A 6,350-nucleotide genomic window follows, 5' to 3' on the forward strand; every position below is an offset into this window, starting at 1 on the left:
CTGGTGCGGAAAAAAGAAGAACTGACGTCAGCGCGCATGGGCGCCGTCTAAGTACTCCGACGACGTCATCCCGGCGCTCACGACGCCGACGACGGACGCGGAGCCGCAGACGACGCCTACCGGCGCGCAGGGGTATTGCTACGCAAAAGTTTCAGGATCCAGTCTGACGCCTGGGGATATTCTAAGGTAAGGAATCTATCACTAACGTGTCTCTTTCAGATACTAAGAAGACGACTGGACTTCGACATTCTGATGATAGAAGACTGAAGAGCATCTCCCTTGTGGCCTAGGAGGGGCCACCCTGTGAACACAGGTACCAACCAGCGAATCGACGTCTGCTTTGCCGCCGCCTCCCGCCGGAGCCCGAGTGCAGAGCCTGACAAGACTCAGCTTCCCAGACTTCTCCCAGCCCGATCCACAGTCCCTGCAAAGAAGGGACCCGTGGAGGCACCGAGAGACGTGGGAGTGGACATCTTGAAAGACCCCCGAGACGCTGACTGCGCAGCACCCGAGGCACCCTTGACTCTGTGCTTTGGGGTTTAAGAAGCCCCACAACCGAGCAGCATTTGCACCAAAGATCAGCCCTCCAGCATCTCCACGATCTGCGTGGGGCCCTTTTGCTTTGTGCCACTCGACTCGCCATCCCGGCCGCTTGTCACGTGGTCAGCGGCCATCTTGGCGATGAAACCTACGATTTACACTTGTGGGTCTGGTTGCTCCAGACCTGCCCTCGCTCCTGTAGAAAGGAGTACTCGCTCTGACCTTGCTGGTCCGACTAATAAGCCTTTTTCACTTTCCCCGTGGCTTGCATTAGCCAAGGCTTGTTTGCTTCAATCGAGTTGCCGACACCGCCATCAGCTAGAACCTTCGAGGGACAGCTCGTGATCGACTCCTGGACGTCCTTGACCTCTTCGTGTCCACGTGGCTGCAGAGAGAAGCAACACCTCATCACCTGTTTGCACCCGACTTTGCCTGGTTCCAATCTGGTTCCACGGTGGTCAGTGACTTTGAACATTGTTCCCTCTGCTTTCAGGTCTTCACCACTTCAGATCCACCCTTGGATCCACCGGACACTTCTCCTTCACATCGCCTGCAGCATCTTCAGCTTCAAGCGCCAAGAATCTGCGTGTCAAAACCCGACGCCACTTCGACCCGGTGCACCCACTTCCTGTGGGTGAGGTAACATTGCAACGCCGGTGTTCCCACACTGGTACACACCTCTAGGGTCTGTGTCTTAAGTTTTGTTCCTCTAGGTTCAGCGGAAGTGCCTTTAAACTAACTTTGTGTAACTTTTACGCGCCATTGACATTGCATTGGTGCAAGCCGCACTTTACGTGCTGCACCCGAATCCCGCGGGCTTTTCCCGACTTCAGCATTGCTAGTCCCGACTGCTCCCAGCGATTCCCTAGGCCCTAGGCCTAACCACTGTTCGATTGGTATCTCTTATACCACTTTCTTAATATATGGTTTGAGTGGCCACCCGCCCTCATCCATAATTGTGCAACTTTGTATGTTATACTGTGCTTTTGATTTAACGCTTGTGCCCCTTTGCTCATAAAGAGTACTGGGGATTATTTTAGAAATAAATACATATATTTTTATAATATATACTTGTGTGGTGTCCTTTCATTTGATATTACAGGATTGTATGTGGTAAAACAGCTCGCTTAACACGACCTCTTAAGTTAAGCCTTTAGGCTGCTTAGTCCATGCTACCCCTAGGATAGCTTGTCTAACAAGGTTGACTTACAACCAGACACCATAAGGGGTTGTTTGGACTGATACAAGGTGGTTCCAGAATTGGAAACATCATATATCAGGCCAACTTCTCACATTGGTGCGCAGCGGTGCGGATTTGAGCTTGCTGTTGTTTTACCATTGCAATCTTTTATCAAATTGAAAGATCACATCAAGTACCTTAGGTACATATAAATCAAAAGCTTAGCATATTAAGTTCTACTGAACTTAGTAGTTGTAGATTAAAGGGATTAGCACACCCTGACTACAACTCACTAGCAAGGTACAGTAGGAAAACACTTAGTGTAGGTAAGTGCACCACTTACACCTCACTAGAAGTCATGTCTGGCACAGGAGCTGCTTCAGGCTCTGCCCCTGTGACAGTTGACCTTACCAAGGCAACTTCCAGATATGACAACCTTAGCCACAAAGACTTGGGTACCTTGTGTACTGCAAGAGGGCTAAAGAAGGGCAGAAGCCCTACCATTCCTTCCCTGATAGCCATCCTGGAACAGGATGACTTAGATAAGGCGAGTCAGGCTCCCTTAGTAACAGGAGATGGAGTGAACCCCCCTGAGACTGAGACCACCCCAGAGGTGGAGGAGGAGGAAGACGAGGAGGAAGACTCAGACTTAGAGAATCCTGAGGACCAGGATCAGAGGGTGACCCAGGCACAGGTTGGTAGGTTTAACCAGGCCAACTTGGACCTACATGGGAATGGAGAGGGCCAGCACCTCCCCAGATCTCAACATCTGATTCTCCCAGGAAATAGAAGGAGGAGATCTTCATCAGGAGACTCTCAGATTTCTAGTGCCTCAAGAGAATCACAAAGAGGGATGACTCCATCCCAGAAAAAGGAGCATAGGGCCAGAATGAGGGCTGTCCAACTCCAGATAGAGAGGGAGGAGGTAGCCTTGGCTCAAGCTAGACTTGCCTTGGCAAGGGAGCAAAAGTTGTGTGGATTAGATTCCACTGGTGGCAGCAAAAATCCTAAAGAGAAGACCAGGTCCTATGATAGTAGAAACCTGACAACGATTGTGCCCCCCTACAAGGAAGGGGATGACATCCACAAATGGATGACTGCTCTTGAGAGAGCCTGCATGGTACAGCAGGTTCCTGAGGAACAGTGGGCAGCAATCTTATGGTACTCCTTTTCAGAGAAAGGGAGAGATAGGCTCCTCACTGTCAGACATGAGGATGCCAACAATTACAAAGTCCTGAAGAGTGTTCTGATAGATGGGTTTGGCTTAACCACTGAACAGTACAGGTTAAAGTTCAGAGACACCCAGAAGACACAGACTCAGGACTGGACTGATTTTGTTGATTGTGCAACTAAGGCTCTGGAGGGTTGGCTAAATGGCAGCAAAGTACATGACTTTACAGGATTGTATAATTTGATTATGAGGGAGCAGATCCTAAGTAATTGTCAGAACCAGCTCTTACACCAGCACCTGGTGGACTCTGATTTGACCTCTCCCCAAGAATTGGGAAAGAGGGCAGATAAATATGGCAGAACCAGGATTAGGCCTAAGAATCAGGACAGTAACCAGAAGAAGGAGTCTACCAAGCCTCAAGATAAGGGTGGGGATAAAAGTAAAGAAAAGACTTCCCCAGGGCCCCAAAACTCCAAGGATGGGGGTGGGTCCCAAGACACTTCTTCTACTCAGAAAAAGCCTTATTGTCATACCTGTAAACAGGTGGGGCATTACAAAACAGACAGCTGTTGTCCCAAGAATGGCAATAAAGAGAATATACCTCCAAAGCCAGCTCCAACACCTCCTGTTACTGTCAGCAGTAATCCCCCCGGAAGTGGGAGCACACCCAGGAATCTGGGTGGGTTTACTTTTGGAGCCCAGGTGGACCCTGGCCTATCCAGGTCCCCTTCCCCAAATAATCTTGTTTATGAGACTGGCATGGGGTTTGCCAACTTCTCTGATTGCCCAAATACCTTGAGCAAATATAGACAAGAACCCATCATCAATGGTTTGAAAGTTGAAGCTTTTAGAGACACAGGGGCTAGCATCACCATGGTGGCTGACTGTATAGTCCCCTCTAAGCAACTTTTACCTGGTGCCACATACCAGGTAATAAACATTGATGGTATCCAAACAAATCATCCCATGGCAGTAGTAAGTCTCAGCTGGGGAGGTGTCACTGGCCCAAAGAGAGTGGCAGTGTCATCAAACTTGCCTGTAGACTGCCTACTGGGTAATGATTTAGAAATCTCAGCCTGGGCTGAGGTTGAACAGGAAATCCATTCTCGAATGGTAAACTCCAATGGAAAGGTTAGTGGGGCTGTACTGACTATAGCCCCAATTCAAGATGTCCTTCCTGAAAAGGTTGGTAGGGCTGAGCAACTCTCTGCCCCATCTTTAACTGAAGCTCTTCCAAAACAGAATAGCAAAGCTGTTATGATAACGGCAGAAACCCAAACTGAGTCTCCTCCTGAAAAGGTTGGTGGGGCTGTGATGGCCACAGCCCAAACTCAAACAGATATGTGAGTTGTGAAGCCTGAAATGATGGATCACTCCGCCCAAACTGAGAGCATGGAGGAGGAAGAGAAATCTCCCCCTCACCAGACAGTAGGACAGGATCAGCCTCCTCAGGGAACTGATCTTACCCCTGATGAAGGAACTGCCCCAAAGGTTGTTAGGCCTGGCCTGACAGAGCCTCTGATGGCAGTGGACCCTTCTCAGGTGGGATCCAGTCTGGAGCAGGTAACCTGCCCCTCTCTACCTTGCCTCAGTCAGCCCAGGGCTGCAGAGGACAAGAAGGACAGTGAGACCCAGAGGGCCCCCTGTCAAATAAAGCACCCTCATCAACAGATTAGGGGAACCAAAACTAGTAGCCCTAGTAAGGTGAAAACTTTAAAAACTCCTGAGGGAGCCCCCTTAAAAGTAGTTAGGGACCTCCCACAGATGGATTCTGTTGGGCACAGCCAAACCTGGGACCCAAAGGGCCCAAACCTTAACTGTCCCTCCTGCAAGCCAAACAGAGGGACCCAGCCTCCAGCTTTAGGTAGCCAGAGGCTGACCCTGAGAGCTCAGTGCAACTCAGTTGAAGAAAGAAAGGCACACATGGTGGAAGATAACTGGAGGAAGTTGAGCCCAAAATTAGTGGAGCCTCACTTCAATACTCCATATCCAAACCAGCCTTTAACTTTGCATAAACACACCCAAGGTAGTGATTCCCTATGGTGGAGACCCTCTAATACCCCTAGGGTGAGGGACTTCTTAGTGGACCATGAGACAGGGGGTACCCATGCTAGTGCAGGTACTTCCTTATATGGCCACTCAGGCAATATAGGCTTACCTGGCCAAGGATAGCCTTATCTCCTTTCGTTTGGGGGGGGGGGGGGGGGGGGGTTGTGTAGGAAGGTGGCTACCTGACTATGATTACCCCAGATTTTTTGCCTTGTGTTTAGCTGGTTTTCAACTTAGTTGGCCTGGTTCCCTGCTAATCAGGGCCCCAGGCTATCTGCTCTCTCTGTAAAATGGATTCCATGTACCCTAGGTGCATAACTAGATTGGCTTGGGTCACCTTATCAGCCTCTGTACAGAGCACTATAGGTGCCCAGGGCATAGGTGCATCCAAGGCCTACCAGGGGCTGCAGCATATCTTTTGCCACCCCTGGCTGGCTATCTAAAATTGACACAACTGGCTGATCACTCAGCTGGGGCAAGGTGGTGTAATCACCCCTTGCTTAGATATAGTATGCCTATATCTAAACCTATCTGGACACATATAAACCTGTGAGCCACTCCTATGGCAGGCCTTAACAATCCTGAAGGCAGAGTGCGTGGTTTAATGTGAGAGGGTGCTCTAGCATGAGCTGAGCCTGTCTGCAGCTGTCGGGACCAATTCCCTTAGCTGTTCCGGGATAATGCCAAACCATATACTATTAAGTGCATTATAATCCTCGCGGTTATATGTCAGCTTTGCTTTGGCTTTATCAAAACATGTCGTGTAAGGTGTCATACGATTTGGAATACTACCCCCTCGCCAGTCCTGGCGACGGGGGTAGCATTCCACCCCTCTAGAGGGGACGACATGTTACTTTTGCTAAAACGCGGTTGATTTTAAAAAGAGCCTCAGATCCACAAAATGGATGCTTCTGCCACAGACACATGTCTGACCTCCTGCTGCTGACCGAAACTCAGCAGAGGAGGCCTGGACAAAGGCTTTCCTGTCACAGGGAGGTGTCACACCACCCCAGACAGGAGATAGTGGATTGTAGCAGGGAGGTTTGAATGAAACCAGACAGTGCCTGGGGAGCACAAGGCTTCCCCTTGCATAATCCTGTCAAACCGGTTCTGGGGCAGCCCAGCCCCAGCTCCAGTGAGACCTGGACAAAGGAAAGGGGGTGTAACCACCCCCCTTCCTGGTCCCACCCATAGGGGAGGGACCTAGCAGGAGATCCACCCCTCAGATTGGAATAAGAGTGGGAGCAGTGCCAATGCAACTTAGATCATCCTGAAATCACCTTTAAACTAAGAAGATGACTGGACTTCGACATTCTGATGATAGAAGACTGAAGAGCATCTCCCTTGTGGCCTAGGAGGGGCCACCCTGTGAACACAGGTACCAACCAGCGAATCGACGTCTGCTTTGCC

At 50.0% G+C, this 6,350-nt stretch overlaps 1 pseudogene; it reads left to right on the forward strand.

The window, feature by feature from the left end:
* Positions 1-2,078: 2,078 nt before the first annotated feature.
* On the forward strand, positions 2,079-4,351 carry LOC147672995 (uncharacterized; annotated as a pseudogene).
* Positions 4,352-6,350: the final 1,999 nt, after the last annotated feature.

This window comes from Lissotriton vulgaris, chromosome 12, assembly GCF_964263255.1.
Source record: "Lissotriton vulgaris chromosome 12, aLisVul1.2, whole genome shotgun sequence".
In the NCBI taxonomy this organism is placed as follows: domain Eukaryota; kingdom Metazoa; phylum Chordata; class Amphibia; order Caudata; family Salamandridae; genus Lissotriton; species Lissotriton vulgaris.